Source organism: Gorilla gorilla, chromosome 5, assembly GCF_029281585.2.
Source record: "Gorilla gorilla gorilla isolate KB3781 chromosome 5, NHGRI_mGorGor1-v2.1_pri, whole genome shotgun sequence".
In the NCBI taxonomy this organism is placed as follows: domain Eukaryota; kingdom Metazoa; phylum Chordata; class Mammalia; order Primates; family Hominidae; genus Gorilla; species Gorilla gorilla.
Genome location: NC_073229.2, coordinates 89,233,017 through 89,250,144, shown reverse-complemented (window position 1 = coordinate 89,250,144; position 17,128 = coordinate 89,233,017). Strand labels below are relative to the sequence as shown.

General features: G+C 33.7%; 1 long non-coding RNA gene across 1 annotated transcript; it reads left to right on the top strand.

Annotated features, from left to right (window-relative positions):
- Positions 1-13,063: 13,063 nt before the first annotated feature.
- LOC129534082 (uncharacterized) lies at positions 13,064-16,841 on the top strand. The gene is made up of 3 exons (XR_008680503.2): positions 13,064-13,136; positions 14,770-14,827; positions 16,746-16,841. It is a non-coding gene; the product is annotated as an uncharacterized lncRNA (long non-coding RNA).
- The last annotated feature ends 287 nt before the right edge of the window (positions 16,842-17,128 follow it).

Genomic DNA, 17,128 nt, shown 5'->3' with positions numbered 1-17,128 from the left:
CCTATAACTAATATCCTTTATTAGTTTTTTTTTTTGATTTGGAATAACTATAGAGTAACAGGAAGTTGCAAAGATATTACAGAGTGATTCTATGTAGCCCTTAACCAGCTTTTCCCAGTAGTTACATCAGCTATAGTACTATTACAAAATCAAGAAATTAGTATTGGAACTCTGTGTGTGTGTGTGTGTGTGTGTGTGTGTGTGTGTGTGTGTGTGTGTGTGTGTGTGTGTGTTTTGTATTTCTATTCCATTTATCATGTTTCCTGTAACCACCACCTGAGTCAAGTACAGAACTACTTCATCGCAACAAAGATCTACTGATGTATTTTACCAGTTTGAGTGAAGTGTTGAAACTGTAACTTCTTTTTAAGTCTCTTGATTTCCCCTGATTATAATATAATTGTCTTAACCATTTCCTTTTTGTACACTGGGATTCCCATTAGATAATTTTAAGCTTTTGCTTCAAACTAAAGAGAAATAAAATATATTAGATTTTTTTGGTAGATTCTGGATATTAGCCCTTTGTCAGACAAGTAGGTTGTGAAAATTTTCTCCCATTCTGTAGGTTGCCTGTTCACTCTGATGGTAGTTTCTTTTGCTGTGCAGAAGATCTTTAGTTTAATTACATTTTCTGCCATTATTTCTTTAAATACTTTTTAAACTTCCCCCTCAAGTTTCTCCTTTCCTCTGGGACTCTGATGACACAAAGTTACATCTTGTAAACTGTTGTTATAGTCCCACAGGTCCCTGAAGTTCAGTTCACGATTTTTTTTCAGTTTATTTTCTATTATTCATTTTAACAAATTTTATTTTTCTATTTTCAAGTTCACCAATTCTTTCCTCTGCTTTTTCCATTCTCCTGTGAACTTGAAAATAGAAAAATACATTTTACTTATATTTTTATTTCTAAAATTGCATTTCATTCTTCTTAATATCTTATATTTCTTTGCTGAGACTTTCTAATTTTTTATTTTTTCAAACACCTTTATAATTGCTCATTGAAGGATTTTTATAATGACAGCTTGAAAATTCTTTTCAGATCATTACAAAATCTGTCACATTTTGGTATTGTCATTTATTAATTGCCCTCGTGGTGATATGTACTTGGAAAACATAAGTTTTCTATCCTGGACATTTTAGATATAGTATTATGAGATCCTGGATATTTTTAAAAATCTTCTTTTCAGCTGGCATCCTCTGACACTGCTGGTGGGGGAAGTGAGTCCTGAGTCAGTAGCTCCAGGTAGGGGTCAAGGTCCAGATTCCCCAAATGGCATCTTTTGACATACCTTGTCACTTCTGTTTTAAGTTATTTGAGAAACCTCCAGAATGCTTTCCACAATGGCCAAACTAGTTTACATTCCTACTAGCAGTGAAAGTGGGATATTGGGCTTTTCACTGGGCCTCTGCTGACACCTCTCTGGCTAAGAACGGGAGGAGTGCATCATTTCCAATGGGCATGGGTAGAAGTCTAGTTTCCCACTCAACATTTGATGATGAGGGTGGGAGCGGGTCTGTATTTCTTTAAATGTTTATTTTAGGTTCAGGGGTACATGGGCAGGTTTGTTATAGAAATAAATTGCGTGCTGTGGAGGTTTGGTATACAAATTATTTTTTCACCCAGGTAATAAGCATACTACCCCATTAGTAGGTTTTTGATTGTTACCCTCTTCCTTCCCTTCACCCTCAAATAGGCTCCTGGTGTCTGTTGTTCCCTTCTTTGTTTCTATAGGAACTCACTGTTTAGATTCCACTTACAAGCAATAACAGATGGTATTTGGTTTTCTGTTCCTGTATTAGTTTGCTTGGGATAATGGCCTCCAGTTCCATCCATGTTGTTTCAAAGGATGTGATCTCATTCCTTTTTATGGCTGCATAGTATTCCATGGTGTATATGTACCACATTTTCTTTATCTAGTCTACCATTGATGGGCATCTAGGTTGATTCCTTGCCTTTACTATTGTGAATAGTGCTGCGATGAACATATGTGTGCATGAGTCTTTATGGTAAAATAATTTATATTCCATTTGGGTATATACTCAGTGATGGGATTTCTGGGTTAAATGGTAATTCTGTTTTAAGTTCTTTGAGAAATCTCCAGAATGCTTTCCACAATGGCTGAACTAGTTTACATTCCCACTAGCAGTGCATAAGCATTCACTTTTCTCCACAACTTCGGCAGAGTCTGTTATTTTTGGACTTTTCAATAGCTATTCTGACTGGTGTGAAATGGTATCTCATTGTGGTTTTGATTTGCACTTCTCTAATGATTAGTGATGTTGAACATTTTTCATATGCTTGTTGGCCTCATGAATGTAATTTTTCATGATGTTTGGCTAGAGCAGGTCAGTTATTTTAACGTTTTCTGTCTTGCTACATTGCTTTTGTTTGGTTAAAGCAGGCATTTGGGGGTGCTATTTTTATCTGAACTCTTGTTGGTAGTTCAAGGTATTTTTCTAAGCACTTATGATCTGGGATATATAAAGTATAAAGAAAACCCAGTGTGCTCACCAATATGTTATTTCTCGGATCCTAGGATTACTAGCTAGTCTTGCTTCTTCCCTCCAACTTTCAGTTTTCTGTTTGTTTTACAAATAATGTCCAGGATTGTTAGCCATTATTAACAGAAATAATAGGAAGAAATGCATTTTTCCATTTCAGCGTGGAACCAAATATACCCTCTTAATATATTTTAATAATTCTTATTTTTACTACTGTGTTCCAAATATCGCTGGTAGTAGATTACATGATACATTTTAAAGTAATACTGGGCTTCCAAAAAAAGTAAGAAGCAGACATGTGAAGATTGTGATACTCATTTTATAGTTACATTCTATATTATCATTTAACTGTTGCTAATTTGCAGTTATATCTTAATAGTTCAATTTGCATTTCTGTGATTACTAATGATATTAACTATTTTCCCTAATTTAAGTAATTAATTTTTTCCTCAATAGGACTCAAATCCTCTCATTGAAAAAGTCTCTTTCATTGAAATCTTTCATTGATATTGGTACTGTCCTAGGCCTCGGGTGATATTTTAAAAACGTCCTTCTCAGTCTTTTTCAGTGGTTCATCTTTTTGTACAAAACATTACATTTAAAGATTTCTAATTTTTTGTTCTTTTTTTATTTAGGCATTATAATCTCTAGCAATCTCTTTTCTGCCCAAGGTGTGATATTATCACCAATATGTAATAAACACAAAATTTTATCTCACTGAAGCCCATACCTTAGTATGTAAATGTTTACTTATGTTTTCCAAGTAAATATCATAAATATAATTGAGATTCAACATATTTATAACCAAACATATGGTTTAGTTTTGTAAACTTGTTCCTCTTAAATATCTCTTGTATTCCTTCCTCTCTTTCAATACACAAATGCCACCCATTCCAGTACTAATCCTATATATTTTAACCTCTTAAATATTTATTGATTCTATCTACTTCTCTGCCTTTCTTTCCATCTCCTTATATCCAGCAGCCATTATCACTCACATGAGCTAATTTAGTGGCTTCCTGCTTTCCCCAGACCTCTCTTTTCCTTAGATACTTCTTTTTGTACACTGAGGTCAAAATTTTCCAAACTACATATCTGGTCTTCTCCCTGATTCTCCATTCCATCTCTGGCTTAAAAGTCTCCAGTGCTTTTCTATTGCCTTAATATCAAGTGGTCAGTCTTTATCATGGCCCACAGACTGGGTACAGTCTTACCTCTCAACCTGACCTCAAATGGTCTCATTTCTTCACGATGCCAAACTCCTGAGGGCATTTCAACATTTGGCTGTTTCTGATTGGAATGGTCTTTCTGCACTGCTTATTCTCTGATCCTGCTAATTGCTTTATAATGCTGTTTCATAACTAAATCTTTACTTCCTCAGAGAAACTAGAGTGAATTTCTCTATTGGGGTTTCCTGGAACCATATATCTATCCTTTTTTATTTTTGTCAGTTTTATTTACTTATACATTGGGGTGATTATTTGCTGGATGTTTACTTTCTTATCTGGACTCTTCTATAAGGTTAGAGGTCAGAAGACATTTGATTGTGTTCATCTGTGTATCTCGAATATCTTCACAATGTGTTGCATACATTTAGTACTCAATATAAAAGTTTGTTGAATTAAAAAAGAAATAAATTGGCTGGGTGCAGTGGCTCACACCTGTAATCCCAGCACTTTGGAAGGCCGAGGTGGGCAGATTGCTTCAGCCCAGGACTTTGACACCAGCCTGGCCAACATGACAAAACCTCATCTCTACAAAAAATACAAAAATTAGCCAGGTGTGGTGGTGGGCACATGTGGTCCCACTTACTTAAGAGACTGAGGTGGGAGGATCTCCTGAGCACCAGAGGCAGAGGTTGCAGTAAGCTGAGACCATGCCACTGCACTCCAGCCTGGTTGATAGTATGAGATCCTGTCTTGAAAAAGGAAGAAAAATTATAATTTTGTGATATTTTTTGTCTAGTAACATACTGTTTTGATAATATATGTGTGAGTGCATAGGATATTTAATCTTCATTATTTATGTTAGAAATTCAGTTTGTAATTTGTTTTTAATTGTTATGTTAGTAAATAGTCTATCGCCTAAGATCTGACATATGTATTATAAATATTATTACATGTTGAAATATCACATATCTGAAGTGTTTTCAGGGTAGACCTTGCTAGTTTTCTCAAAGTAGCTCAGATATTCCTATTATAAATAATTCTAACTATAAAAAAGTGATCATAATGTGATTTGTACTATAATGACCTTGGAAATTATAAAATATAACTTACTTATTCCTGCTTGAAAATTTGTTATTTTCAAGAAAGTTTATTCAAATTTAATCATATTTTACTATTAATTTATATTGCCTAATACTTTTATATGTATCCAATTTACACATATCCCTCTATGGCTTATTTCTTTTATTCATGAAGAATATGCTACGGATCAAACTTTTGTGGTAACATAGGTACAAATTCTTCAATGTACTGTATGGAATACATTTGACTTATAATTCAAGGAGAAGGCCACATTGACAGGAATTTTTTTATTTGTCTTTATTATTTAATTCTGATATTGATGAATGAATCATTTAGAATCATATATACATATTTATTTCTGCCATGAAAGTTCATGTTTCCATTAAATTTACATGTAAAAGATTCAAAAATAGATTTGCTATATACCATGTTTTACAGAATTTTTAAAAGAAGTTCATGAAGCTTCTCTTGGCCCACAATTTCCAAATAGTTAAATCCAATTTTAGAGTAACTGAGACATACAGGACAATTTGCATTTATAAAGCTGCGTTCCAGTAAGCATCACAGAGAGCTATGTATAATCAAATCAAATCACAATGAATGGTCACTACTAAAATTCCAGATGAACCATATCAAACGAAATCACAAATAACAGTTAGTGCCAAAATACCAAATTGGACAGATGGAATCTGATTTTAGATTTAAAAAAAAAATGAATGAGGTTCACTATTTCACTGTTAACTGAAGTGATATTTAACAGACTTGTAAGTGTTTAGCAGAAAACTTTCATGCTAAACCATCTATAAGTAATTTTTTAATCTATATTTATATCTATTTTAAATCCACTGAAACTACATTCTTTATAAACTATAAACTTGAAATATAGTCAAGTCCTATATTCATAATCATCCATCAGGAATAATACAACATTTAAACTACAGGTCTTCTATCTCAATTACTAACAAGTTTTTGTATGTTAAATAAGAGGTAGAATGAAAAAAAAATTCAGTGACATTAATTTTTTTTTCAATAAAAAGTAACACAACTTCATAAAATGAATTCGTCTTTGGAAAAGTTAACTTTTTGGTTGAGGATAACATAGGGAATGTAACTGACTAAATATTCTAAGAATTAAAAAGGTGATGTGATTTATTTTACTCTTCCAACCGTTGCAAACAAAATAACCTAAAGCATCTCACCCATAGTTGAAATAGATTTTCTCTATTATTTCCCTAGGAATCAAATCAATTTTCCAAAATAAGAGATCAATAGACATTATGAGTCTAAATTACTGAAGTGTGTCATCACTCACCATTCAACCTCTATAGCCACTGCAAGAGTTCCAACCTAAATCATCTCTAATCTGAAAAACTATATATATATCAGTTTCCAAACTTACAAATCTCCTATCACTCACTCATATGATCACAGATTTTCTCAACAACTTCCCATTTTTTCTAGGTCTGGACAGTTGCAAGAGTATCCCAAGATCTTGTCCATTATTCTTATATAACCCGTGACCCAGAATATCATGATATGTATGGGGTACTCTGGCCCCACAGTGTAATTTGCCATTCCTAAAATGTATCTCAGTTTTAATGATAAATTGATCTTTCCCTCTCTTTTTATTTTAGATTCAGGGGCACACATACAGGTTTGTTATATAGGTAAACTCATGTCATAGAGGTTTGTTTTACAGATTGTCACCCAGGTACTGAGCCTAGTACCCAATAGTTACTTTTTCTGATCCTCTCTCCGTCCCACACCCCGCCCTCAAGGATGCTGTAGTGTCTGTTGTTTCCGTCTTCCTCTTTGTGGCCAAGAGTTCTTATCCTTTAGCTTCCCCTTATAAGTGAGAACATGTGGTATTTGGTTTTCTGTTCCTGCGCTAGTTTGCTAAGGATGATGGCCTCCAGCTGTATCCATGTCCCTGCAAAGGACATGATCTCATTCTTTTTTTATGGCTGTCTGGTATTTTATGGTATATATTTACCACATTTTCTTTATCCAGTCTGTCATTAATAGGCATGTAGGTTGATTCTATGTCCTTGCTATTATGAATAGAGCTGCAATTAATATTTGCATGCATGTGTCTTTATGGTAGTATGATTTATGTTCCTTTGAAATTGCTGGGTCAAATGATAATTCTGTTTCTAGCTGTTTGAGAAATCACCACACTGCTTTCCACAATGATTAAACTAATTTACACTTCCACCAACATTGTATAAGTATTTCCTTTTCTCCACAATTTTTGCCAACACCTGTTGTCTTTTGACTTTTTCATAATAGCCATCCTAACTGGTGTAATATGATGGTATCTCATTGTGGTTTTGATTTGCATTTCTCTAATGGTCAGTTATATTAAGATTTTTTTATATGCCTGTTGGCTGCATGTATGCCTTCTTTTGAAAAGTGTATTCAAACTTTTCCAACCATTTTAGTGGGGTGTTTTTTTTTCCTTGTAAATTTGTTTAAGTTCCTTATAGATGCTAGATATTAGACCTTTGTCAGTTGCAGTTTGCAAATATTTTCTCCCATTCTGTAGGTTGTCTGTTTACCCTGTCGATAGTTTCTTTTGCTGTGCAAAAGCTCTTATGTTTAATTACATCCCATTTGTCTCTTTTTGCTTTTGCTGCAATTGCTTTTGGGTCTTCATCTTGAAAGGTTTGCCTGTTTCTGTGTCCAGAATGTTATTGCCTATGTTGTCTTCCAGGGCTTTTAGTTTTAGGTTTTACATTTAAGTCTTTAATCCATCGTGTGTTGATTTTTGTATGTGGTGTAAGGAAGGAGTCCAGTTTCAATCTTTTGCGTATAGCTAGCTAGTTATCCCAGCAAAATTATTGAATAGGGAGTCCTTTTCACACTGCTTGTCAGCTTTGTAGGACATCAGGTGGTTGTAGGTGTTCAGCCTTATTTCTGATGAGCTCCCTAGTCTTTTCCATTGGACTATGTGTCTGTTTCTGTACTATTACCATAATGTTTTATTTACTGTTGCCCTGTAGTATAGTTTGAAACGGGTAACATGATACCTCTAGCTTTGTTTTTTTGCTGTTGTTTGCTTGTTTGGTGTTTTTTGTTGTTGTTTGCTTTTTTTGTTTTTGTTTTTGCCTAAGATTGCCTTGGTTATGTGGGCACTTTTTTTTGTTGTTTCAAATGAATTGTAAACTACTTTTCTTCTAGTTCTGTGAAGAATGTCATTGGTAGTTTTACACAAATAGCATTGAATCTGTAAATTGCTTGAAGCAGGATGGCCATTTTAATGATATTGATTCTTCCTACCAATAAGAATGAAATGTTTTCCCATTTGTTTCATCTCTGATTTCTTTAAGCAGTGTTTTGTAATTCTCATTATAGACATCTTTCACTTCCCTGATTAGCTATACTCCTAGGTCTTTTATTCTTTTTGTTGCAATTGTGAATGAGATTGCATTCATGATTTGCCTCTCAGCTTGGCTGTTCTTGGTGTATAAGAATGCTAGTGATTTTTGTACATTGGTTTTTTTATCCTAAATCTTCACTGAGGTTGTTTATTAGCTGATGGAACTTTTGGGCTGAGACTATGGGGTTATCTAGATATAGAATTATGTTGACTGCTAACAATGATAGTTTGAATTTCATTCTTTCTATTTGAACACCCTTTATTTATTTCTCTTGTCTGATTAACCTAGCTAGGACTTCCAATACTATGTTGTTAATAGAAGCGGTAAGAGATGGCATCCTTGTCTTGTGCTGGTTTTCATGGGGAATGCTTACAGCTTTTGTCCATTTAGTATGATGCTGGCTGTGGGTTTGTCATAGATGACTCATTATTTTGAGGTATGTTCCTTCAATACATAGTTTGTTGAGAGTTTTTAACATAAAGAGATTTTGAATTTTATTGAAAGCCTTTTATGCATCTATTGAGATAATCACATGGGGTTTGCTTTTATTTTTGTGTATATGATTAATCACATTCATTGATTTACATATGTTGAACCAACTTTGCATCCCAGAGATGAAGCCTACTTGATTATGATGGATTATCTTTTTGATATGCTGCTGGATTTGATTTGCAAGTATTTTGTTGAGGGGTTTTGCATCAATGTTCATCAAGGATATTGTCCTAAAGTGTTCTTTGTTGTTGTGCCTCTGCCAGGTTTTGGTATCAGAATGATGCTGGCCTCATAGAATGAGTTAGGAAGGAATCCCTCCTCCTCAATATTTTGAATAGTTTCAGTAGGAATCAGCTCTTCCTTATACATATGGTAGAATTTGGCTGTAAATCCATCTGGCACTGGAATTTTTTTGGTTGACAGGGCATTTATTATTGATTCAATTTCAGAGCTCGTTATTGGTCTGTTCAGGGAATCAACTCCTTCCTACTTCAGTCTTGGGGTAGTGTGTGTGTCCAGGAATGTATCCCTCTCTTCTAAGTTTTCCAATTTGTGTGCATAGAGGTGTTCATGGTAGTTTCTGACAGTTATTTTTATTTCTGTGGGGTCAGTGGTAACAACTCCTTTGTCATTTTTAAGTGTGTTTATTTGGACCTTCTCTTTTCTTCTTTATTAGTCTACCAGCAGCTTATCATATTAATTTTTTCAAAAAACCGACTCCTGGATTTGTTGATCTTTTGAATGTTGTTTTATGACTCCATTTCTTTCAGTTCAGTTCTGATTTTGGTTATTTCTTGTATTTTGCTAGCTTTGGGGTTGGTTTGCTCTTGCTTCTCTAATTCTTTCAGTTGTGATGTTAGGCAGTTACTTTGAGATCTAACATTTTGATGTCAGCACTTAGTGCTATAAATTTCCCTCACTACCTCGTAGCTATGTAACAGAGATTCTGACGTGTTGTATCTTTGTTCTCATTAGTTTCAAAGAACTTCGTGATTTCTGCCTTAATTTCATTATTTACTCAAAACTCATTCAGGAGCATATTGTTTAATTTTCATGTAATTGCACAGTTTTGAGTGATTTTTTTAAAATCTTGACTTTCATTTTTTATTGTGCTATGGTCTGAGATTGTCTTTGGTATGATTTCAGTTCTTCTGCATTTGCTGATGATTGTTTTATATCTGATTATGTGGTTAATTTTAGAGTATGTGCCATGTGGCAATAAGAAGAATGTATATTCTGTTGTTTCTGGCTTTCCCCCTTTCTTACTTTATAGTTTTATTGACTTATCTAAGCTCAAGGGAAATTACTACTTTGTTCTCCAATAAAACTAACTTCTCATCACACACACACAAAAAGATAACTAAGAGAGGTGATTAATATGTTAATTAGCTTGACAGTATTAATCATTTACTGGGTATATATATGCCAAAACATATTGTACTTCAAATATATATTTTTTATAAAGTTTATATGTATATATAATTTATAAAAACTTAAGAAATAAATTTGTCTTTCATCATTTATGTCCCAAATAGTTTATTTCTGTCAATGTATTTTTTCTTTCTTATTGAGTTAGTTAATTGCATTTTTACCACTTACAATAAACAGTTTTTTTTAGCATATTTTAAAACTATTTTTAAAAACAACTTATTAATTATTTTTTTTTTAGTCTTTATGGGGATGTATTTTTTTTCTTTTTTTTTTTTTTTAACTTTAGTTCCAGGGTACATGTGCCGTTTGTTCCATAGGTAAGCTTGTGTCATAGGGGTTTGTTGTAGAGACTATTTCATCACCTAGGTATTAAGCTTAGTATCAAATAGTCATTTTCCTGATCCTCTCACGCCTCCTACCCTCTACCCTCTGATAGGCCCCCCAGTGTGTTGATCCATTCTATAAATCCATCTCTTCTCATTATTTAGCTCCCACTTATAAGTGACAATATGCAGTATTTGGTTTTCTGTTCCTGTGTTACTTTGCTAAGGATAGTGGCCTCCTGTGCCATTCAAGTCCCTACAAAGGACATGATCTTTTCTATGACTGCATAGTATTCCCTGTTGTGATTTCTTAATTGCAGTCAATTGTCTTACAACTTCAAAAACTATTTTCCCATTGTTATTAAATATTTCAAATATGTATGAGAAGGGAAAGCTAATATTTATTCCTAATTTTATTTCATGAAAGTAACTTTTTTAAAACTTTTATTTTAGAATCAGAGAGTACATGTGCAGATTTATTACATAAGTATATTGCATAATGCTAAGGTTTGGAGTTTGAATTAATCTGTCAGCAAGGTACTGAGCATAGTACTCAAGAGGTAGTTTTTCAGCCCTTGCCCTCCTCCGTTTCCCTCCTCTACTAGGCTCCAGTGTCTATTTTTTCCTATTTTTATCTCTATGTATACTTAATGTTTAACTCCCACTTATAAGTGAGAACATCTGGTATTTGGTTTTCTGTTTCTTGATTACTTCACTTAGTGTAATGGCTTCCAGCTACATCCATGTTGCTGCAAATGAAATGATTTTTTTTCTTTTTATGGCTATATAAGATTCTATGATGTATATGTACCACATTTTCTTTTTCCAGTACACTGTTGATATACCCTGGGCTAATTTCGTGGCTTTAATATTGTGAATAACCCTACAAAGAACATACAGGTGCATGTGTCTTTTTGGCAGAATGATTTATTTTCCGTTGAGTGTATATCCAGTATTGGGACTGCTGGGTCAAATGTTAGTTCAATTCTTAGTTCTTTGAGGAATCTTCAAACTGCCCCTCCAGTGACTTATTTACATTACCACCAACTATGTATAAGTGTTTTATTTCCTCTGCAGCCTCAGAGGTAACCTGTTATTTTATCACTTTCTGATTATAGCTATTCTGACTGGTGTGAGATGGTATCTCATTGTGGTTTTGATATTCATTTCTCTGATGATTAGTGATTATGAGCATTTTTTTATGTTTGTTGGCTACTAGTCTGTCTTGTTTTGAGAAGTGTCTGTTCATGTCCTTTGACCATTTTTTAATGGGGTTATTTGATTTTTGCCTTTTGTTTTCTTCAAATTTCTTATAGATTCTGGACGTTCATTAAATGCATAGTTTGCAAATATTTTCCCCATTCTGTAGGTTGTCTATTTATTCTATTGAGAATTTCTCTTGTTGTGTAGCACCTCCTTAGTTTAATTAGGTTTCACTTGTCAATTTTTGTTGTTGTTGCAGTTGCTTTTAAGGATTTAGCCATAAATACTTTGCCAAGACCAATATTGAAAAGGATATTTCCTAGGTTTCTTTCTAGGATATTTATAGTTTGAGGTCTTACATTTAAATCTTTATTTAATCCATCTTGAATTGATATTTGTATGTGGTGATAGATAGGGAGTCCAACTTCACTCTTCTGCATATGGATAGCCAGTTATCTCAGCACCCACCATTTATTGAATATGGAGTCTTCTCCTCATTGATTATTTTTGTAAAATTTGTCAAAAATGAAATGGCTGTAGCTGTGTGACTTAATCTGGTCTCTTTATTCTGTTCCATTGGTCTATGTGTCTATTGTACCAGTTCCATGCTGTTTTGTTTACTGCAGCCTTGTAGCATAGTCTGAGGTTGGGTAATGTGAAATTTCCAGCATTGTTCTTTTTGCTAAGGATTGCTTGGGCCATTCAGGCTCTTCTTTTGTTCCATATGAATTTCAGAATAGTTTCTTCTAATTCTGTGAAAAATAAAGTTGTTAGTATGGTAGAAATAATGCTGAATCTGTACATTGCTTTGGGCAGTTCAGCCATCTTAGTAATATTGATTCTTTTGATCCATGACCATGGGATGCTTCTCCATTTATTTGTGTAATCTCTCAGGAGCATTTCGTAGTTCTCTTTGAAGAGCTCTTTCTCCTCCTTGGTTAGCTGTATTCTTGCTTATTTTATTCTTTTTAGCTAATGTAAATAGAATTGCATTCTTGATTTGACTCAGCTTAAACTTTGTGTATGGAAATGCTACTGATTTTTGTACACTGATTTTGTACTGTGAAACTTTACTGAAGTTGTTTATCAGTTCTAGGAGCTTTTTGGCAGAGTCTTTTAGTGTTATCTAGGTATAAAATCGTATTGTCATTGAAGAAAGATAGTTCAAGTTCTTTTCTTATTGAGATGCCTTTTATTAACTTCACTTGCCTGATTGTTCTAGCTAGGACTTTCAATATTATATTGAATAGGTGTAGTGACAATGGGTATCCTTGGTTTTGCTTCTCAATCTCTCACTTCTCCTTTCTGTTAATATTTATTTTAGATTACTCTGTAAATATAACTTTGAGTATTTTTCTTTTTCCTACCTTGATCGGATATGGTAAAGGTTAAGCTGCTGTAAAAATTAGACCCCAAAATGTAATGATTTGCGTAAGATAAATATTTATTCATCTCTTAATAGTTTGACCATGGGAAGTTCTTACTGGAAGACCAGATTTACTTACCAAAAAGTCATTCAGAAAGACAATTGCTTCCATTTTGGGATCTTTCATCATGTAAGTTATTACTATTATTTGATTGATTAAAACTAGATGTCTGATATGTCTGTGTATTTGCTTATAGGAAGATAAAATAAAGTATTGTACAAGCAATTTATAGGAAGATAAAATAGAGAAAGTTCTGCACAAACAGTGAGAGGAAAGTTGCACACACATTTTTTTCTGTACATATTTAATATATGAGGTCTTAGCCCATCACCCTGGCTCTTCATTTGGGAGATGATATGCCTAAGAAAATGAAGAAATGGATACTGAAGGGACCACTGCTATTCTCTCACACACCTCATTAAAAGTCTGAGTAAACATGTGTTCAATGCCTGCCTGAAAAAGTCTCATTTTATATATTTACACATGATGCAATACCACCTTATTATTAGATACACAGGCTTCCTGTTTCAGGACAATAACACAGCTACAGTAAATTGTTTTTCCATTAATATATTTCTGTTCTTTTTGTTAAGTCATCAGCATAATTTTTCTCAAGGTGAAATTATTGTATTAAAATATTCAAACACTATTGGATTCTCTACACATTGTAACTTTTCAATCTAAGAAAGTCATGTTAGTTTATATCTTATGTGTATTCATGTTTCTACAAAAATTTCACATGGTTAGACTGCACTTATGTTATTAGTTAAAACACAACTTCTTTCAGTATATAGTTGGGAGATAGTTCTCCATCAGTCTCAGGTTTCTGAATATCTTATAAGCAGAAACACTTAACTTCTTTTCCTGACTACATTATCAAGGATGCTTGTATAGTAAACAGCCTTGGAAAACAGAAATACTGTCCCACAAGAGCACAAGTTAAGTTTGCCTATATAGCCTTAAAGTACAGGAATGGTGTGTCCTTTCAGAGCAAGAGAGCAAAGGACAGACATGTATACTGTGCAATATAGTAAAGAGAATGTGTCTCTCAAAGTCAAATGGCAGACAGTTTTAATGCTCATTATAGATAATTTTATTCTCTTTTCTCAGTTCCTCTGTTATACTATAATTACTAATTGTTCTTGTTTTATAAGAAATGTACATAATTTCATTTTTTAAATTTTGTTTCTTTGAACATCTAATTTTCTCTAGCTGCTTCTTGCCTTTTTTATAGGATGTTGTGAACATATAAAATGCATTATTTCTTTATGTAATACAGTTACAATATGATTATACATGTCAATACAAAAATAGGTATGCAGAGAATATACATTTGTAAAACATAATATTTTGGTATTCTGAATGAAGAATATATTCTCATTGCTTTTCTAAGGACATTTACTGAACTAGACCATCTATTTATTTTTGTATGACTCTCTGGCCCTCACTGCGTAAGAGTAGAGTAAACTTAATGTGTTGATAAAAGTTTTACCTTGCTAATTCTGAGGGATTTGAAAACGTGGTGCCTAATTTATAAATAATTATTACAAGACATGCTATTAATCATGCTGTTATATAATTACCACCACCAGTGTATATTTTCAGATAGAAAACACTAAAATCATTTAGTGTTCTTCAGTTTATAATTATGGTTATATTAAAACCATTGCAAATGTTTACTGTGTTGATAGGCTTCTGTTTTCTGTAGTTTCTTTATTGTATTTTGGAGGCCTACATTTAAAATTTAACAATTGCTTTGCAGGCTAGTTGTTTCTTTTCTGAAAATGCATAAATGTCAGAAAATGTTACGTTGATTAAAGGTGGGTGTTATGTAAAGTCTTAATTTTATTTTTATATGTAGGTAAATACATACATTATTTCTAGAAATTCAAATATTCTTCCCTACTAGGTGTAAGGGAAATTACAGTGTAAAATTCATAAAAAATCTGTTCGTTTATTTAGTATTTTTTTTAGTATTTTTCTTCTAACTGAAGGATTTAAGTAGTACAACTGTGTTGATTGGAATTCTCACATTTTCACACACAGTAAAACCTAGTTATATTTTGATGATTCTAGAGTTAGGATTGCTGATATAAAGAAGAATTTTGAGACAGTTTTCATTGTCGCAAGCTTCCCCTGGCGCAGTGTTCCTTTTTCTATCAATTGCCAAGACCATGTGCATTGCTAATAGCCTCTGATCAGGGTTCTCCAGAGTGATGGATCACAATTCACACTCTTACCACAATCCAAAAGAGCCTCAGGTCAACAGCTTTCAGCAGGGTGCCACCTGTTAGCTGAGAGGTATGAGTTGAGATAATCCAATCTAGCTCCTAGCAGGGGCTTTCTGAGCACCATCCCACAGGCTTTTTGGAATGCCAGCACTTTTTCATCAGTTGACATGCTGGGCTGCAAGAGTTGGAGAGAAAACTTGGCACAATAAGTGTCAGCTTCCTGCTCTAAAATATTTTGAGGCTCCAGAACACATTCATTACTAACTAGTATTCCTATAAACTGCATAAGAATCCTGAAGGGGTGCTTCTTTAAAAATCGTTTTTTGTGGACCCTACACCAACTTATCTGTGGAGTGGGCCCAAAAATCTGTGTTTTAATAATGCCTTCTGCCTCTGGTGTTGCTGATGTGGTCAGGCAGGTGCTTGCCTATTAACTGGCACTTAAAAACTACACGCAACAAAGAATTAGACGTGATGGAAAATTCAAGCAGCCTATTTAGGATCCATCTCTAAATCAAGCTAGAAACCAGAAATTTGTCAAATTTAGAGTTAGCATTGACATAAGAAACCATGATGACATTTCTATTTATTATTGTTGCTAATATTTCTCAAGTTTTACTTGATTAGTTCTGAGATAGAAGTAAAATTGAGCACATTCCTGTGCTAAAGTCTTATTGTCATTGAAGATACAAAGATTTAAGCCTTAAAGAAGAGTGGGAGAATAATGCACAAGGTAAAGCAAGACTTTAAATGAAAGAGTTAATAAGTTTATCCAAGAAATGGGTATAAAAGGTAAAATGTTGATACCCCAAATCTGTAAAAAACAAACAACAAAAAGAAACAAAACACTGACTTGTTGGTGTCTCACTAGAGTGTCCAATTCACAAACTTGCAGAAGGTTTAGGAATCTATGCTTTATAATCTTACCAGGTACTTCATATGCATACGTAAATTATAAAACCATTGTATACAACCAGAAGATGCAGGCTAGATTCCTACCCACAATTTGGTTCAGATGTAGAGACTGATAAAGCCACACATACCCCAAGAGCACACAAAAAGTTTTGTTACTCACATAATGGGGCTTTTCTGAAGAGAGGAAGGCAGGCCTCCTAAATTGGCCTAAAAGCAAGGGAAGGGAGATTGTCTTTGGATCCTTATTGTTAGGAGGTGGGGCCAGGAGGGGAAGGGGTTTACATGGTTTGAGCTTCTGACCTGTGCCAAAGTAGGAAGCACACAGACTTTCTTATCCACTTTTTATAGATGTGAGGGAGTAGGAGAGCAAGGAGGAGTGAAATGTAGAAGCTGTAAGCCATCAAACATTCAAAATTTTGGTCGGATTCTTTATTACAACAGCTTTAGTCTATAATAAATGCAATTCAAAATAGAAATAATAGACATATATTATCGAAAGAACATTGGTAACATTGAAATAGAACTGCATAATTAATGTGCTTAAAAATTTCTGTCATTGATAACTTCAACATAATACCCATTATTGTTCTAGGCAACAGATACAAAATTCTAAACAACTGCAAATGGGCAGCGGGGGACAAAGGAATTGATGAGGAAGTGACAGCATTAAGTTACTTGAGATGGGGGCTTAGCAACTGGTTTCATTGAGACTATATAGATGAATTGTCTACACTGAACAATCCTAATGACATTGGCTTTGCTTCATGTTTGTAAATAAAATGTACAGCATTATTTTATCTTGAATAAATGAAGGGAAAAAGGAAGTTGAATTAAGCCAACAACAGTGTGTTTAACAGTGACACTTTTGGAACATTTTCCATTATTTTAAAGTCTAGATTAATGTGTTGCAGGAAATACTATGGCCTTTCTGCCCCTTAGGCTTTGCCACAACTTAGACAAATGACCCTTCCTAGT